We start from the raw sequence: 20,857 nt of genomic DNA on the forward strand, positions 1-20,857 counted from the left end.
AGCCATTCTCATTGTTTCAGCCAATCGGAGCGGCTGAAACAATCAGGTCACAGGCTAGGATCGAGTACCGATGTACTCGATCCTAGGTCCGGTGCCTGGCAACGCCAGGCACCGGCAAGAACACCCCGGATTGGCGCGATCGCCGATCGCATCGATCGCGCCAATCGCAGGGCACCGTGCGGTATTACCGCGCTGTGCCCTGCCGGAACCTGCGTGGATCGGTGCTCTAATAGCACCGATCCTAGGATAGGACACAGTGCAGGCCCAGCAGGGCCTGCAGGAGCCGATTGGCGCGATCGATGTCATCGTCGATCGCGCCAATCACAGGGCGCAGCGGCGATCACGCTGTGACCGCTCTGTGCCCTGCAGGTGACCTGGCTGTGACCTGCCTAGGATGGCGCGAACAGATCCGATCCTAGGCAGGTCACAGCCAGGTCACCAGGAAAGCTCTGATTGGTGGGATCGATGTTATGGTCGATCCCACCAATGACAGGTCACAGCAGCAGCATGACCGCTCTGTGACCTGTCTGTGTCACCTGCCTGACCTGTGTATGACCGCTCTGCAGGGTCCTCATTCTAGCTGAGGATTCCTACAGAGCGGTCATACTGCTGGATCTCCCTGCTGGATTTTGTGCCTGGATCTCCCTGCCGTGCTGGGTATTGTGGTGCCACAGCAGCCTGTAGCACCACAATCCCTGCTAAAGAAAGAAGACAACTAAACGTAAGTTTTATCCCTGATCCCTGCCCAATCCCCGTTCATCCACCCCAATCCCCCTTCATCCACCCCAATCCCCGTTCATCCACCCCAATCCCCCCTTCCCCCTCTTTTTACCCCCTCCACCCCCATTTGTGCCGCCTCCGTGCGCACATTTAGTAGCCGCCGAGCGTTGATTGGTGACGCAGTTCACCGATCAACGCTCGCGCTCGCTTTTTTTCCCTCGCCCCCGTTGCGCCAACTCCGTACACACATTCCGCAGCCGCCAAAGTTTGATAAGTGACGCAGTTCACTTATCAGAGTTTGTGCCTGCCGTTTTCCTTTTTTTTTTTTCACCCCCCTTTTGCGCCACCTGACTACAACCGTATGTTTTGATCACTGATCCCTGCCCAATCCCCACTTCCACCCCCATCTCCCTTCCCCCTCTTTTTACCCCCCTTTGCACCTCCTTCCGTGCGCCCATTTAACAGCCGCCGAACGTTGATTGGTGACGCAGTTCACCGATCAACGCTCGCGCTCGCTTTTTTTCCCTCACCCCCGTTGCGCCAACTCCGTACACACATTCCGCAGCCGCCAAAGTTTGATAAGTGACGCAGTTCACTTATCAGAGTTTGTGCCTGCCGTTTTCCTTTTTTTTTTTTTCACCCCCCTTTTGCGCCACCTGACTACAACCGTACGTTTTGATCACTGATCCCTGCCCAATCCCCACTTCCACCCCCATCTCCCTTCCCCCTCTTTTTACCCCCCTTTGCACCTCCTTCCGTGCGCCCATTTAACAGCCGCCGAACGTTGATTGGTGACGCAGTTCACCGATCAACGCTCGCGCTCGCTTTTTTTCCCTCACCCCCGTTGCGCCAACTCCGTACACACATTCCGCAGCCGCCAAAGTTTGATAAGTGACGCAGTTCACTTATCAGAGTTTGTGCCTGCCGTTTTCCTTTTTTTTTTTTTTCACCCCCCTTTTGCGCCACCTGACTACAACCGTACGTTTTGATCACTGATCCCTGCCCAAACCCCACTTCCACCCCCATCTCCCTTCCCCCTCTTTTTACCCCCCTTTGCACCTCCTTCCGTGCGCCCATTTAACAGCCGCCGAGCGTTGATTGGTGACGCAGTTCACCGATCAACTCTCGCGCTCGCTTTTTTCCCTTCAGCCTTTTTGCGAAACCTCCGTACACACATCCCGCAGCCGCCAAACTTTGATAAGTGACGCAGTTCTCTTATCAGAGTTTGTGCTTGCCTTTTTTTTTTTTTTTACAGGTTTTTCTTCTCCTTTTAGCATTTTCTTTTCAGATAAGTTTGCACAAATCACTATCCCCCCACACATACACATACAGTTATCAATAAAGTGCACCCAATCACCATATTCACACAAAAATGTCCCGCTCGTCCCGTTCGTCCCAACAGCGCTATTCATTGGAGGAGGCATATGCTTTCCTTGCCTCCGACACTGATAGCGAGGGAGAGGATCCCACTTTTCTTCACTTTTCTGATTCTTCATCCTCTTCCTCCTCCTCCTCCTCCTCCTCCTCTTCCTCCTCATCTTCCTCCTCGGGTCCTGCGGAACCACCACGCAGACGCCCCAGGACAGAAGATGAGGCAGCCCCCACCACTCCTGAACCAGCGCTCCCCACTGCGGAACCCACATAGGCCTCGCCCCCCGAAAATTACGAGCCACTGATTCCTGATTTTGTGGCAGAATCAGGAATCAAGTTTGACACCACGGGCCTCACAGAAACAGACTTTTTCAAAGTCTTTTTCTCTGAGGATTTTATTAACCTCATGGTGGAGCAAACTAATTTGTATGCTCGTCAATTTTTGGAGCAAAACCCCGGTACATCATTTTCCAACTGGTCTCCTGTAGACGCAGTTGAAATGATGCAGTTTTGGGGCCTGGTCCTCCACATGGGGATCGTGAAGAAGCCAGAAATGCGGCAATATTGGAGTGTAGATGTTTTATATAACACTCCAGTATTCCGAATGGCCATGGTTCGGAGACGTTTTGAGGCCATCCATAAATTCCTGCATTATTCCGATAATGCACAGTGTCCCGCACGAGATGACCCCAACTTTGACCGTCTGTTCAAAGTTCGGCCGGTCATCGAACACTTCAACAAAAAGTTTTCTGAAGTGTACGTGCCCAAAAGGGACATCTGCGTGGATGAGTCCTTGGTCCATTTTAAGGGGCGGCTCGGATTCCGTCAATACCTGCCCAACAAAAGGGCCAGGTACGGAATCAAACTCTACAAGCTGTGTGAGAGTGCCTCAGGGTACATCCACAGGTTTAGAGTGTATGAAGGGAAGGACAGCAGGATTGAACCCCCTGAGTGTCCTCCTGTCCTGGGAGTGAGTGGGAAGATCGTGTGGGATTTGGTGCACCCACTGCTGGATAAAGGTTATCACCTCTATACTGATAACTTTTATACCAGCATCCCACTCTACAAATCCCTCTCTGCGCGAGGTACCGCAGCCTGCGGTACTGTGCGCAAAAATCAGAGAGGCCTCCCAAAGACGCTACTTCGGCAGATGCTCAGAAAAGGTGAGAGCAAGGCCCAATGTAGCGACCACCTGCTGGTGGTCAAGTACAAGGACAAGAGGGATGTCCTTCTCTTGACCACCATACATGGTGATGGCAGAGCCCTCAGCACTGTACGGGGTACCTCTACACAGGTCTGCAAACCGGACTGTGTACTGGGCTACAACAAAAGCATGGGGGGGGTTGATCTCTCTGATCAACTCCTCCAACCATACAGTGCTTTGAGAAAGGCCAAGGTGTGGTACAAAAAGTTTGCCGTCCACATCGTACAAATGGCAATGCTCAACGCTTTCCTGCTGTTACGATGTGCACGCCACACCGATACGTCGTACCTTCAGTTCCAGGAGGTAGTGGTTAAGGCCCTGATATTTGGTACTCCGGAAGGAGAGGGCCCCAGTACTTCCGGAACTGAAGGTGCTCGTATCGTACCAGGCCAGCATTTTCCGGGGGTGGTCCCGCCAACCGGCAGAAAAGGTAAGCCGCAAAAAAGGTGCCGAGTGTGTTACAAAAGGGGAATACGCAAGGACACCATTTATCAATGCGACACCTGCCCCGAAAAACCTGGTCTGTGTATGAAGGATTGCTTCAGATTGTACCACACCTCCATGCACTACTAATTTACTTTACAAGAAAGCGTACATTAGTTCCAAAAAGGGGGCACATCTAGATAAGTTCCTTGGGGGGGGTCTAGGTTCCAAAATGATGTCACTTGTGGTTTTTTTTTACTGTTTAGGCACATCAGGGGCTCTGCAAACGGAACATGACGACCGCAGACAATTTCTGCATTCCAAAACGTCACAACTTCCCTTTCGAGCCCCAACGTGTGCATAAACAGTTTTTTCCCACATATGGCGTACCAGCGTAATCAGGACAATTTGGACAACAACTTTTGATGTCCAATTTCTCCTGTTACCTTTGGGAAAATTAAAAATTGGGGACTAAAATATCATTTTTGTGGGAAAAAATAGGATTTTTTATTTTCACGCCTGGGCATTATAAACTTTAGTGAAGCACGTGGGGGTTCAAATTTCTCACCAAACACCTAGATAAGTTCCTTAGGGGGTACAGTTTCCAAAATGGGGTCACTTGTGGGGGGTTTCTACTGTTTAGTCACATCAGGGGCTCTGCAAATGGAACATGATGCCAGCAGAACATTCCATCAAAGTCTGCATTCCAAAACGTCACTACTTCCCTTTCGAGCCCCAACGTGTGCCCAAACAGTAGTTCCTCCCCACATATGGGGTATCAGCGTACTCAGGACAAATTGGACAACAACTTTTGGGGTCCAATTTCTCCTGGTACCCTTGGGAAAATTAAAAATTGGGGACTAAAATATCATTTTTGTAGGAAAAAATAGGATTTTTTATTTTCACGCCTGGGCATTATAAACTTTAGTGAAGCACGTGGGGGTTCAAAATTCTCACCACACAACTAGATAAGTTCCTTAGGGGGTACAGTTTCCAAAATGGGGTCACTTGTGGGGGGTTTCTACTGTTTAGTCACATCAGGGGCTCTGCAAATGGAACATGATGCCAGCAGAACATTCCATCAAAGTCTGCATTCCAAAACGTCACTACTTCCCTTTCGAGCCCCAACGTGTGCCCAAACAGTAGTTCCTCCCCACATATGGGGTATCAGCGTACTCAGGACAAATTGGACAACAACTTTTGGGGTCCAATTTCTCCTGGTACCCTTGGGAAAATTAAAAATTGGGGACTAAAATATCATTTTTGTAGGAAAAAATAGGATTTTTTATTTTCACGCCTGGGCATTATATACTTTAGTGAAGCACGTGGGGGTTCAAAATTCTCACCACACAACTAGATAAGTTCCTTAGAGGGTCTAGTTTCCAAAATGGGGTCACTTGTGGGGGGTTTCCACTGTTTAGGCACATCATGGGCTCTCCAAACGCGACATGGCGTCCGATCTCAATTCCAGCCAAAGTTAGCTTGAAAAAGTCAAACGGCGCTCCTTTCCTTCTGAGCCCTGCCATGCGCCCAAACAGTGGTTCCCCCCCAAATATGGGGTATCAGCGTACTCAGGACAAATTGGACAACAACTTTTGGGGTCCAATTTCTCCTTTTACCCTTGAGAAAATAAAAAATTGGGGACTAAACGATCATGTTTGTGGAAAAAATAGGAATTTTTTTTTTCACGCCCGGGCGTTATAAACTTTCGTGAAGCACTTGGGGGATAAAAGTGCTCATGACACATCTAGATAAGTTCCTTAGGGGGTCTAGTTTCCAAAATGGGGTCATTTGTGGGGGGTTTCCACTGTTTAGGCACATCAGGGGGTCGCCAAACGCGACATGGCGTCCGATCTCAATTCCAGCCAAATTTAGCTTGAAAAAGTCAAACGGCGCTCCTTTCCTTCTGAGCCCTGCCATGCGCCCAAACAGTGGTTCCCCCCAAATATGGGGTATCAGCGTACTCAGGACAAATGGGACAACAACTTTTGGGGTCCAATTTCTCCTTTTACCCTTGAGAAAATAAAAAATTGGGGACTAAACGATCATGTTTGTGGAAAAAAAATAGGAATTTTTTTTTTCACGCCCGGGCGTTATAAACTTTCGTGAAGCACTTGGGGGATAAAAGTGCTCATGACACATCTAGATAAGTTCCTTAGGGGGTCTAGTTTCCAAAATGGGGTCACTTGTGGGGGGTTTCCACTTTTTAGGCACATCAGGGGGTCGCCAAACGCGACATGGCGTCCGATCTCAATTCCAGCCAAAGTTAGCTTGAAAAAGTCAAACGGCGCTCCTTTCCTTCTGAGCCCTGCCATGCGCCCAAACAGTGGTCCCCCCCCCACATATGGGGTATCAGCGTACTCAGGACAAATTGGACAACAACTTTTGGGGTCCAATTTCTCCTTTTACCCTTGAGAAAATAAAAAATTGGGGACTAAACGATCATGTTTGTGGAAAAAATAGGAATTTTTTTTTTCACGCCCGGGCGTTATAAACTTTCGTGAAGCACTTGGGGGATAAAAGTGCTCATGACACATCTAGATAAGTTCCTTAGGGGGTCTAGTTTCCAAAATGGGGTCATTTGTGGGGGGTTTCCACTGTTTAGGCACATCAGGGGGTCGCCAAACGCGACATGGCGTCCGATCTCAATTCCAGCCAAATTTAGCTTGAAAAAGTCAAACGGCGCTCCTTTCCTTCTGAGCCCTGCCATGCGCCCAAACAGTGGTCCCCCCCACATATGGGGTATCAGCGTACTCAGGACAAATTGGACAACTTTTGGGGTCCAATTTCTCCTTTTACCCTTGAGAAAATAAAAAATTGGGGACTAAACGATCATGTTTGTGGAAAAAATAGGAATTTTTTTTTTCACGCCCGGGCGTTATAAACTTTCGTGAAGCACTTGGGGGATAAAAGTGCTCATGACACATCTAGATAAGTTCCTTAGGGGGTCTAGTTTCCAAAATGGGGTCATTTGTGGGGGGTTTCCACTGTTTAGGCACATCAGGGGGTCGCCAAACGCGACATGGCGTCCGATCTCAATTCCAGCCAAATTTAGCTTGAAAAAGTCAAACGGCGCTCCTTTCCTTCTGAGCCCTGCCATGCGCCCAAACAGTGGTCCCCCCCACATATGGGGTATCAGCGTACTCAGGACAAATTGGACAACAACTTTTGGGGTCCAATTTCTCCTTTTACCCTTGAGAAAATAAAAAATTGGGGACTAAACGATCATGTTTGTGGAAAAAATAGGAATTTTTTTTTTCACGCCCGGGCGTTATAAACTTTCGTGAAGCACTTGGGGGATAAAAGTGCTCATGACACATCTAGATAAGTTCCTTAGGGGGTCTAGTTTCCAAAATGGGGTCATTTGTGGGGGGTTTCCACTGTTTAGGCACATCAGGGGGTCGCCAAACGCGACATGGCGTCCGATCTCAATTCCAGCCAAATTTAGCTTGAAAAAGTCAAACGGCGCTCCTTTCCTTCTGAGCCCTGCCATGCGCCCAAAAAGTGGTTCCCCCTCACATGTGGGGTATCAGCATACTCAGGATAAATTGGACAACAACTTTTGAGGTCCATTTTCTCTTTTTACCCTTGGGAAATTAAAAAGATTATTGCTGAAAGATCACTTTTGTGACTAAAAAGTAAAATGTTAATTTTTTCCTTCCATGTTGCTTCTGCTGCTGTGAATCACCTGAAGGGTTAATAAACTTCTTGAATGTGGTTTTGAGCACCTTGAGGGGTGCAGTTTTTAGAATTGTGTCGCTTTTGGGTATTTTCTGCCATATAGACCCTTCAAAATGACTTCAAATGTGAGGTGGTCCCTAAAAAAAATGGTTTTGTAAATTTGGTTGTAAAAATGAGAAATTGCTGGTCAAATTTTAACCCTTATAACTTCCTTGCAAAAAAAAAGTTTGTTTCAAAAATTGTGCTGATGTAAAGTAGACATGTGGGAAATGTTATTTATTGACTATATTGTGTCACATAACTCTCTGGTTTAACAGAATAAAAATTCAAAGTTGGAAAATTGTGAAATTTTCAAAATTTTCGCCAAATTTCCGTCTTTTTCACAAATAAACGCAAGTTATATCGAAAACATTTTAGCACTATCATGAAGTACAATATGTTACAAGAAAACAATCTCAGAATCGCTAAGATCCGTTGAAGCATTTCGGAGTTATAACCTCATAAAGGGACAGTGGTCAGAATTGTAAAAATTGGCCTGGTCATTGACGTGCAAACCACCCTTGGGGGTAAAGGGGTTAAAACAATAAAAGACCTGACAAATTTCAGTTGGTGGATAATGAATCTATAATATATGAAAGCTTAATTGTAATCATTACATTATGGTAAATAATGAAATTTAACACTATATGCTAATTTTTTGAGAAGGACCTGTAGGTATTGAAGGAGCAATAGCATTACCCAGATTTTGGCTCTTAGTAAAAATAAACCTGGGGTTTGGTGGTATTTGATCTCCAATTATTTTGTCCCCTTTGAGCAGGTCCCAGTGTTTACCCACAATTTTTTTAAAAATGTAGGCATTTGTATTATACTGGGTAATAATAGGGATATTTTAAAAAAATGGTGGGTAAACACTGGGACCTGCTCAAAGGGGACAAAATAATTGGAGATCAAATACCACCAAACCCCAGGTTTATTTTTACTAAGAGCCAAAATCTGGGTAATGCTATTGCTCCTTCAATACCTATATACAATCAGAAAATAGGCTCTTTATCTGGGAAAAAGAAACCCGGCTTCATCCCATGTTTCAATTGCAAAGTGTGTAAATCACTCAAAATGATCAAACAAAGCACCATTTCGAATGGAAAGATAGAATTTAAGATCCGTGACTCTATTACCTGCACTAGTACAGGGGTGATCTATTCCTTAAAATGTCCCTGCGGGAAGTTATATGTGGGACGCACCAAATGCCCCCTTAATGTTAGAGTGAATGAACATCTTAGAAACATAAAAAAGAAATTCTGTGGACATCCACTTTCTTAGCATTTTGCTGATTATCATGATGGACGGGTGAAAGATATTGTAATCACTGGCCTAGAAATTATTCCACCGGATTGGCGCAGAGGTGACGATATTAAAGGGACACTGTCACCTGAATTTGGAGGGAACAATCTTCAGCCATGGAGGCGGGGTTTTGGGGTTTTTGATTCACCCTTTCCTCACCCGCTGGCTGCATGCTGGCTGCAATATTGGATTGAAGTTTATTCTCTGTCCTCCATAGTACATGCCTGCGCAAGGCAAGATTGCCATGTGCAGGCATGTACTACGGAGGACAGAGAATGAACTTCAATCCAATATTGCAGCCAGCATGCAGCCAGCGGGTAAGGAAAGGGTGAATCAAACACCCAAAAACCCCGCCTCCATGGCTGAAGATTGTTCCCTCCAAATTCAGGTGACAGTGTCCCTTTAAGAAAATGTCCCGGGCTGAAAGCAGATGGATTTTTAATTTAGACACGCTGAGACCAAATGGTTTTAATTGTGAGGTTGAACTCTTTGCGTTCACTTAATGAAATTGCTCTGTTTTAAGTTTACATAGAAATCTACTATATAAAGCTGAATGTGTGTGTGTGTGTGTGTGTGTGTGTGTGTGTGTGTGTGTGTGTGTGTGTGTGTGTGTGTGTGTGTGTGTGTATGTCCGGGATTGGCATCTGCACCGTCGCAGCTACAGCCACAAAATTTTGCACAGTCACACTACTGGACCCCGAGAGCGTCATATGCTATGTTGTGAGGCGAAATTTTAACCCCGCGCGTTCCAATTCACCAAACAATTTTGCCCCTATCTACATATTGGGGGAAAAAGTGAAAGGAAAAGTGAATTGACAGCTGCCAGATGTGAACAAGGGGGACTTAAAGAATGAGAGCGATGGCGCAAAAGAATATATACCGATCAGTTGCTAAGGTGAGGCCCCGACATGGGATACTCACCACACACGGGGATATGAACACACACACAAAATGCGCCACACACTACCACGTGCTTGAACACATATACCACCCTCAGCACACATTTCACCACACATACACCAACCTCGCCACATAAAAGTCGAAACACAAAAGTCGCCGCTCAAAACTCGCCACATGCAAAAACTAGGCTCACGCAAAACTCGCCACAAGTGCAAAACTCCCCTCATGGAAAACTCGACACACGCAAAACTTGCACACGCGGAAAAATTGCCACATGCACAAAATTTGCAACACATGCAAAAGTTGCCTCACACAAAACTTGCACATACTCAAAAGGCACCAGACATAAAACTCACCACGCGCAAAACTCGCCATGCGCAAAACTTGCTGCACACAACTTGCTGCACTAACCTGTCACATGCAACTCGACACACAAAAAGTTGCTACACGCATGTTGCCACACAAAACTCATCTCACAAAAGTCGCTACATGCATGTCGCCACACACAACTCAACACGCACAACTTGACAAACGAAACTCGCCCTAAAACACACACAAGTCTGGTATTAGCCTTCAAAAATAAAAATCTGATTAATAAGCAGACAAACTACAAGAGCAACAAATGTACCATATAGGAAATACAGCAGCTGTCAGTCACATGACCTGTCTATTATGTGTATGTGTGAGCTAATATATACTGCCAGGGGGAGGGCTTCCTGTTGGCTGGGGATTTATCAGGCTGCCAATTTATCTTACAAATACTGAGGTAAAAATACTGAGCAAATAACGTGTTAACGAGGTTTAATACAGGAGATCACACAGGTATATACTATATACAGGGGAGATGACACACAGATATATACTATATACAGGAGAGATGACACAGGTATATACTATATAGAGGAGGAGATGACATACAGGTACATACTATATACAGGAGGAGATGACATACAGGTATATACTATATACAGGAGGAGATGACACACAGGTATATACTATATACAGGAGCAGATTACCTACAGGTATATACTATATACAGGAGGAGATGACATACAGGTATATGCTATATATAGAAGATGACATACAGGTATATACTATATACAGGAGGAGATGACACACAGATATATACTATATACAGGGGAGATGACACACAGGTATATACTATATACAGGAGGAGATGACATACAGGTATATACTATATATAGAAGGAGATGACATACAGGTATATACTATATATAGGAGGAGATGACATACAGGTATATACTGTAAGGCAGTATACACTGTAAGGCAGTGTAAGCGGTTTATACCTTGTGGGAATAAAAGGACTAGAAATAGGAAAAACCCAATGTGGCTAAACAAAGAAGTAAGACAGGCAATTAACAGTAAAAAGAAAGCATTTGCACTACTAAAGCAGGATGGCACCATTGAAGCTCTAAAAAACTATAGGGAGAAAAATACTTTATCTAAAAAACTAATTAAAGCTGCCAAAAAGGAAACAGAGAAGCACATTGCTAAGGAGAGTAAAACTAATCCCAAACTGTTCTTCAACTATATCAATAGTAAAAGAATAAAAACTGAAAATGTAGGCCCCTTAAAAAATAGTGAGGAAAGAATGGTTGTAGATGACGAGGAAAAAGCTAACATATTAAACACCTTCTTCTCCACGGTATTCACGGTGGAAAATGAAATGCTAGGTGAAATCCCAAGAAACAATGAAAACCCTATATTAAGGGTCACCAATCTAACCCAAGAAGAGGTGCGAAACCGGCTAAATAAGATTAAAATAGATAAATCTCCGGGTCCGGATGGCATACACCCACGAGTACTAAGAGAACTAAGTAATGTAATAGATAAACCATTATTTCTTATTTTTAGTGACTCTATAGCGACAGGGTCTGTTCCGCAGGACTGGCGCATAGCAAATGTGGTGCCAATATTCAAAAAGGGCTCTAAAAGTGAACCTGGAAATTATAGGCCAGTAAGTCTAACCTCTATTGTTGGTAAAATATTTGAAGGGTTTCTGAGGGATGTTATTCTGGATTATCTCAATGAGAATAACTGTTTAACTCCATATCAGCATGGGTTTATGAGAAATCGCTCCTGTCAAACCAATCTAATCAGTTTTTATGAAGAGGTAAGCTATAGACTGGACCACGGTGAGTCATTGGACGTGGTATATCTCGATTTTTCCAAAGCGTTTGATACCGTGCCGCACAAGAGGTTGGTACACAAAATGAGAATGCTTGGTCTGGGGGAAAATGTGTGTAAATGGGTTAGTAACTGGCTTAGTGATAGAAAGCAGAGGGTGGTTATAAATGGTATAGTCTCTAACTGGGTCGCTGTGACCAGTGGGGTACCGCAGGGGTCAGTATTGGGACCTGTTCTCTTCAACATATTCATTAATGATCTGGTAGAAGGTTTACACAGTAAAATATCGATATTTGCAGATGATACAAAACTATGTAAAGCAGTTAATACAAGAGAAGATAGTATTCTGCTACAGATGGATCTGGATAAGTTGGAAACTTGGGCTGAAAGGTGGCAGATGAGGTTTAACAATGATAAATAAGGTTATACACATGGGAAGAGGGAATCAATATCACCATTACACACTGAACGGGAAACCACTGGGTAAATCTGACATGGAGAATGACTTGGGGATCCTAGTTAATGATAAACTTACCTGGAGCAGCCAGTGCCAGGCAGCAGCTGCCAAGGCAAACAGGATCATGGGGTGCATTAAAAGAGGTCTGGATACACATGATGAGAGCATTATACTGCCTCTGTACAAATCCCTAGTTAGACCGCACATGGAGTACTGTGTCCAGTTTTGGGAACCGGTGCTCAGGAAGGATATAATGGAACTAGAGAGAGTACAAAGGAGGGCAACAAAATTAATAAAGGGGATGGGAGAACTACAATACCCAGATAGATTAGCGAAATTAGGATTATTTAGTCTAGAAAAAAGACGACTGAGGGGCGATCTAATAACCATGTATAAGTATATAAGGGGACAATACAAATATCTCGCTGAGGATCTGTTTATACCAAGGAAGGTGACGGGCACAAGGGGGCATTCTTTGCGTCTGGAGGAGAGAAGGTTTTTCCACCAACATAGAAGAGGATTCTTTACTGTTAGGGCAGTGAGAATCTGGAATTGCTTGCCTGAGGAGGTGGTGATGGCGAACTCAGTCGAGGGGTTCAAGAGAGGCCTGGATGTCTTCCTGGAGCAGAACAATATTGTATCATACAATTATTAGGTTCTGTAGAAGGACGTAGATCTGGGTATTTATTATGATGGAATATAGGCTGAACTGGATGGACAAATGTCTTTTTTCGGCCTTACTAACTATGTTACTATGTTACTATGTTACTATATATAGGAGGAGATGACATACAGGTATATACTATATACAGGGGAGATGACACACAGCAGGTATATACTATATACAGGGGAGATGACATACAGGTATATACTATATACAGGAGATGACATACAGGTGTATACTATATATAAGGGAGATGACAAACATGTATATACTGAGGTGAAAATGAGAGGTGTTAAGTGAAAATGAAAAGGTGTGAGTGCAAAATGAGAGGAGTGAGGGAAAATAGTGGAGTGATCGGAAAATGACAGATGTGAGGTCGAAATGACAAGTGTTAGGGGGGAATGAGAGGAGTGAGGGAGAAAATGAGAGGTGTGAGGGAGAAAATGAGAGATGTGAGGGGGAAAATTGAAGGTGTGATTGGGAAAATGAGAGGCGTGATGGGAAAATAAGAGAAGTGACGTGCTATAACTAACCACAGATATTTACTATGCCCAGGCAACGCCGGGCTCTTCAGCTAGTCTAATATATAAAGCTGAATGTGTGTGTGTGTATGTGTGTATGTCCGGGATTGGCATCTGCACCGTCGAAGCTACAGCCACAAAATTTTGCACAGTCACACGTCTGGACCCCGAGAGCGTCATAGGCTATGTTGTAAGGAGAAATTTTAACCCCGCGCGTTCCAATTCACCAAACAATTTTGCCCCTATCTACATAATGGGGAAAAAAGTGAAAGGAAAAGTGTTGGAGGCAAATTGACAGCTGCCAGATGTGAACAAGGGGGACTTAAAGAATGAGAGCGATGGCGCCAAAGAGTATATACCGTACAGTTGCTAAGGTGGGGCCCCGACATGGGATACTCACCACACACGGGGATATGAACACACACAAAATGCGCCACACACTACCATGTGCTTGAACACATATTACCCTCAGCACACATTTCACCACAAATACACCAACCTCGCCACATAAAAATTGAAACACAAAAGTCGCCACTCAAAACTCGCCACGTGCAGAACTCGCCACATGCAAAAACTAGGCTCTTGCAAAACTCGCCACAAGTGCAAAACTCACCTCATGGAAAACTCGCCACACGCAAAACTTGCACACGCGGAAAAATTGCCACATGCACAAAAGTTGCAACACATGCAAAAGTTGCCTCACACAAAACTTGCACATACTCAAAAGGCACCACACATAAAACTCGCCACGCGCAAAACTCGCCATGCGCAAAACTTGCTGCACACAACTTGCTACACTAACCTGTCACATGCAACTCGACACACAAAAAGTTGCTACACGCATGTTGCCACTCAAAACTCATCTCACCAAAGTCGCTACATGCATGTCGCCACACGCAACTCAACACACACAAATTGACAAACGAAACTCGCCCTAAAACACACACAAGTCTGGTATTATCCTTCAAAAATAAAAATCTGATTAATAAGCAGACAAACTACAACAAATGTACCATATAGGAAATATGGCAGCTGTCAGTCACATGACCTGTCTATTATGTGTATGTGTGAGCTAATATATACTGCCAGGGGGAGGGCTTCCTGTTGGCTGGGGATTTATCAGGCTGCCAATTTAGCTTACAAATACTGAGGTAAAAATACTGAGCAAATAACGTGTGAACGAGGTCTAATACAGGAGGAGATGACACACAGGTATATACTATATACAGGGGAGATGACACACAGATTTATACTATATACAGGAGAGATGACACAGGTATATACTATATAGAGGAGGAGATGACATACAGGTACATATATATACAGGAGGAGATGACATACAGGTATATACTATATACAGGAGGAGATGACATACAGGTATATGCTATATATAGAAGATGACATGCAGGTATATACTATATACAGGAGGAGATGACACACAGATATATACTATATACAGGGGAGATGACACACGTATATACTATATACAGGAGGAGATGACATACAGGGATATGCTATATATAGAAGATGACATGCAGGTATATACTATATACAGGAGGAGATGACACGCAGATATATACTATATACAGGGGAGATGACACACAGGTATATACTATATACAGGAGGAGATGACATACAGGTATATACTATATATAGAAGGAGATGACATTCAGGTATATACTATATATAGGGGAGATGACACACAGCAGGTATATACTATATACTGGGGAGATGACATACAGGTATATACTATATACAGGAGATGACGTACAGATGTATACTATATATAAGGGAGATGACAAACGTATATACTGAGGTAATGAGGTGAAAATGAGAGGTGTGAGGTGAAAATGAAAAGGTGTGAGTGCAAAATGAGAGGAGTGAGGAAAAATAGTGGAGTGATCAGAAAATGACAGATGTGAGGTTGAAATGACAAGTGTTAGGGGGAATGAGAGGAGTGAGGGAGAAAATGAGAGATGTGAGGGGGAAAATGAGAGGCGTGATGGGAAAATAAGAGAAGTGAGGTGCTATAACTAACCACAGATATTTACTATGCCCAGGCAACGCCGGGCTCTTCAGCTAGTTCTATATAAGGAAGCTCATAACGCTGGTGGACCATCCCTGACGAAGAAGACCGTGATCTTCGAAACGCGTAGGAATTGGTCCACACAGTGTTCCTTACCTCGGACGGGCACGTGATCACCAACGTCACGCAAGGTCCTGTTTCGGCGTCTGCAGTGCCACAGGTTCCGAGCGTACATCGGTTCTATCTGTACACCATCAGAGGACACACAGAAAGGGGGGTGTTAGTCACCGGCCGGGACTACACTCCTGAAGAAACATTTCTTCCTCCGGTACTTCACACTTCTCCCGGACAACGGCTGCAAGTATACCGCTATCGTAGAGACTTGCTTCACTACTTTCTCAGGTACTTTTAAGCGTTTTTTCATATGGTACTTTTAGACATGCCAGAGGGCATATGGGACATATAGAGTGTATTGAAATGCTAGTGGAGATTATTATTCTTGTTCAGCGCAAAACAAACCTATAGGTTTTTTTCTTCATACATAGTATTTACTTTGGACAACACTGGTGGTTGGTGTCCTGTTTTTGCAGCGGCAATAATATCTCCAATATTTCGATTTTGCGCCAACCATATTATATATATTTTGTTGAGTATTATGGCATGTTCTCCAGGATAGTCTTCTGTGATACGGTTATATTTTACATCATGGTCTGGAGATATACATTGACTTTCCATAGTCTTGGGGTATTCTTCTGTTAGGAATAGAAACAATTTTGATTACAATTTTTGCATAAAACAATTACTTGGATATTTTAAGACATACCAAGGAACATCATATAAAATACTGCCAATGAATTATGCACCGTCATAACATCTTGATCATTTTGCATTAAAGGGTTTAATCCCAGATTTTATGTTATCCCCCAATCCTTAGAATTTGGGAATAAGTTACTGATCGATGAGTGTGTTGATCACCTTAACCCCTTTCTACCATTGGACGTACTATTCCGTCCATGTGGGGTGGGCCCTACTTCCCAAGGACGGAATAGTACGTCCAGCGCGATCAGCCGCGCTCACGGGGGGAGCGCGGCCGGGTGTCAGCTGACTATTGCAGCTGACATCCGGCACTATGTGCCAGGAGCGGTCACGAACCGCCCCCGGCACATTAACCCCTGGCACACTGCGATCAAACATGATCGCCGTGTTCCGGCGGTATAGGGAAGCATCGCGCAGGGAGGGGGCTCCCTGCGTGCTTCCCTGAGACCCTCGGAGCAACGCGATGTGTTCGCGTTGCTCCGAGGGTCTCTTACCTCCTCCTCCCTGCAGCAGGCCCGGATCCAAAATGGCCGTGGGGCTGCATCCGAGTCCTGCAGGGAGGTGGCTTCACAGCACCTGCTCAGAGCAGGCGCCGGGAAGCCTCCAGTAGTGCACGTCAGATCGCTGATCTGACACAGTGCACAGCAAAGTGTCAGATCAGCGATCTGTCACTTTACTGTGATGTCCCCCCCTGGGGCAAAGTAAAAAAAAAAAAAAAAAAAATTTACATGTGTAAAAAAAAAAAATATTGTTCCAATAAATACATTCCTTTATCTAAATAAAAAAAAAAAATAAAAGTACACATATTTAGTATTGCCGCATCCGTAACGACCCGACCTATAAAACTGTCCCACTAGTTAACCACTTCAGTGAACACCGTAAAAAGAAAAAGAGAGGCAAAATAGTGTAGTTACTTACCGATAACGGCATTTCTCGGAGCCCATGACAGCACTACCAGAGAGGGAATCCGCCCTTCAGGGACAGGAAACCTACAGGATAAAAAGGGCGGTACCTCTCTCCTGCGTCAGTTTAGTTTACAGAGCATCAGAGGTCCTCCAGGTTAATGACAACAAGAAATATACATTTTTAGCAAAATACTTATGAAGATTACACCGTGTCTAAATCAAACACACACTTCGTATAATAAAGTGCTCACCGCACGCGTGATAGGGGGGGAATAAGCAGGTGCTGTCATGGGCTCCGAGAAATACCGTTATCGGTAAGTAACTACACTATTCTCAGTCGCCCATGACAGCACTACCAGAGAGAATTGCAGAGATAATTTCTTTAGGGAGGGACCACAGCCTGCAAGACCCTTCTTCCGAAGGTTAGGTCAGATGAAGAGGCTAGGTCTAAGCGGTAGTGCCTAAAGAAGGTTAAAGGGGTTGACCAGGTGGCCGCCTTACAGATTTTATCTATCGGTACCTCCGACCTTTCGGCCCAGGAGGTCGCCATAGCTCTTGTAGAATGCGCCTTGAGCCCCTCAGGCACTGCGTTTCCCGTGGACGAGTATGCCAAGGCTATCGCATCAGTTACCCATCGAGCTATAGTGCTTTTGGAGGCTTTGAGTCCTTTTCTAGGTCCCTGAAAACAGACAAAAAGAGACCCTTCCTTCCTACACTGTCGGGAGGATTCTAGGTAGTGTATTAAACATCTTCTCACATCTAATGTGTGGAATTTTTCCTCTTTTTGGTTTTTCGGGTTTGGACAGAAGGAAGGAAGGATTATTTCCTGGGACCTATGGAAATTGGAAGCAACTTTGGGTAGATAAGCAGGGTCTGTTCTCAATATTACCCTATCCTCCATGATTTGCGTGAAGGGAGGATTCGCGGATAGAGCCTGGAGGTCACTAATTCTACGGGCAGATGTTAGAGCTGTAAGAAGGGCTGTTTTAAGAGATAAGATTTTAAGTGGTATTGAATCTATGGGTTCAAACGGGGGTTCAGTAAGAGCTGATAATACTAAATTTAAGTCCCAGGATGGAGGACTTTTGATTTTTATGGGCCTGGAACGTACAGCGGCTTTAATGAATCTTGATACCCATGGGTTAGTGGCAATATTATCATTGTATAAAGCCCCTAAGGCCGCTATCTGGACTTTTAAGGTGCTCACAGAAAGGCCCATATCTAAGCCTTTCTGTAGAAACTCTAATATTTTCACCACAGGGACCCCATCTTGTAGTTTTACCCCTGAGGTGGACAGAAACTTTTTCCAGGTTTTACCATAGATTTTAGTTGTTACAGTTTTTCTACTTTTTAGTAGTGTGGACACTAAATTATCTGAGAACCCCTTTGACCCTAGCAGTGACCTCTCAAGTTCCACGCTGTCAAGTGGAGATTTGCTGACTGAGGGTGAAGCACCGGTCCCTGGTATAAGAGATCCGGAAGGTCCGAAAGAACCCAGGGGTCTGTAACCGATAGGATTCTCAGCCAGGAAAACCAGGCCCTTTTGGGCCAGAAGGGGGCTATTAGAATGATCCTCGCCCCATCCTGTCTGATCTTCCGTAGGACTGCCAGGATAAGTATGTGAGGGGGAAAGGCATATGCAAGACCCTGAGTCCAGGGAATCGTGAACGCATCTAGTGCTCGAGGGTTCCCTCTGGGGTTTAGAGAGCAAAATTCCTTTACTTTCCTGTTTTCTATGCTGGCAAAGAGGTCTATTACCGGAACCCCCCAGATTTTGGTGATCTGATCGAAGATACTTTGGTTGAGAGCCCACTCCCCCTGTTTTAGTTGTGTACGGCTTAAGAAGTCTGCTTTTTGGTTCTCTATCCCCTTTAATATGTAGCGCCGAGAGGGATAGGAAGTGATTTTCTGCTAGGGTGAAGATTTGGAAAGTAGTCTTCATTAGGGCTCAGGATCTGGTCCCCCCCTGGTGGTTCAGATAAGCTACCACCACCTGATTGTCCGAAAAAACCCGGACATGATGCCCCCGCAGGCTGGGAAGAAAAAATGACAGAGCATGGCTCACTGCAGAAAGTTCTTTTTGATTCGAGGATATCTCGTATTCTTGGTCTGTCCAGACCCCCTGAGTAAAACCGTTGTCCAGGTGAGCTCCCCACCCCGTGGGACTGGCATCCGTAGTAACTATTCGATGTATATCTATCACCCACGGAACCCCCTTTGCTAGGTTGTTGGAATCTAACCACCAGGCTAGGGAACGAATAGTGTTTGAACTTAGAGTCATGCGACCCTCTAGGTGTCCCCTTAGTGTAACCTGACTCCTCAGGATATCCCACTGGAGGTCTCTCGTGTGGATTTGTGCCCACTGTATTGCTGGGAGACAAGCAGAAAGGGACCCCAGTAATGACATTGCCCCCCTCAGGGTCATATGAGGATTTGAGTGAGCTCTGGACACAATAGTTGATATTTTTTGTTTCTTCTGGTCTGGAAGACGACATTCCTGTAAAACCGAGTCCAAAGTCAGGCCCAAAAACTCTTGAAACCTGGTCGGTTCCAGTTTTGATTTTTGAAGATTTATGAGCCAACCTAATTCCGTTAGAGTTTCTATTACTCTGTTGCATTGTTGGCGACAGTGTTGGGCTGAGTTGCTGACAATTAGGAAGTCATCGAGATATGGTATTATAAGAATGTCTTTTTCCCTTATGTGGGCCATCATTTCCGCTACCAATTTGGTGAATATACGGGGCGCTATGGAAATTCCAAAAGGGAGGGCCTTGTACTGGTATTCCCTTATTTTCCCCTCCATGGCTACTGCTAGTCTGAGGAATTTTTGTGATTTTTGGTGGATTGGGACGTGATAGTACGCGTCGCTGAGATCCAACACTACCATGAAACAGTTCGGAAACAGGTTTTTTATTGTTGATTTTATTGACTCCATTTTGAAAGTCTGATTCTTTACATATCTGTTTAATTTCCGTAGATTTATTATTGTGTGGAAAAAACCGTCCGGCTTTGGGACCAGAAATAGTGGGGAAAAGAAACCTTTCCCTCTTTCTAGTAGGGGAACCTCTCGAATCACGTCTTTGACTATGAGTTTTGAGATTTCTTGTTCCAGGGCTTGTTGTTGCCGAGGTGAGGGTCTTAGTGGAGTGACCACATAGTTTTGGGGAGGAAGGGCGGTAAAGTTTATCTGAAGTCCCATCTTTATTAGGTTTAAAATCCAAGTACTGGATTTTTTCCCAGGCCGGAAGGAATTGAGACAGTCTCCCTCCCACCCTGGGGGAGGTGTCACTTAGGGGTCTTTTTATTTCTTGGGGAATTGCCAAAGAGGAAGCCCCTATCTCTATTTCTCCCATCGTCCCATCTGTTCTGTTCTCTTGGGGGACGCCTCCGGAAGAACTTCCTATTCCGAAAGGGCCGCCTAACAAATGGTGTGGTCAGGTTAGGGAACCCCTTCTTCTTATCTCCAGCTTTTTGTAAGATGTCATCTAGGGTCTCCCCAAACAAAAATTTCCCCTCACATGGGATTGAACAGAGTTTTTGTTTTGTCTGTAGGTCGCCCGGCCAATTTTTAAGCCATAGCGTCCTACGAGCTGCATTAGATAAGGCTGCTGATTTTGAAGTGAGCTTGATAGAATCAGCTGATGAGTCAGCCAAAAACGCTGCCGCTCCCCTAATCCTGG

General features: G+C 44.8%; 1 pseudogene; it reads right to left on the reverse strand.

The window, feature by feature from the left end:
* Positions 1-20,857, reverse strand: part of LOC138666796 (zinc finger protein 271-like) — a 39,255-nt pseudogene that overhangs the window by 4,170 nt on the left and 14,228 nt on the right.

This window comes from Ranitomeya imitator, chromosome 2 (genome assembly GCF_032444005.1).
Source record: "Ranitomeya imitator isolate aRanImi1 chromosome 2, aRanImi1.pri, whole genome shotgun sequence".
In the NCBI taxonomy this organism is placed as follows: Eukaryota; Metazoa; Chordata; class Amphibia; order Anura; family Dendrobatidae; genus Ranitomeya; species Ranitomeya imitator.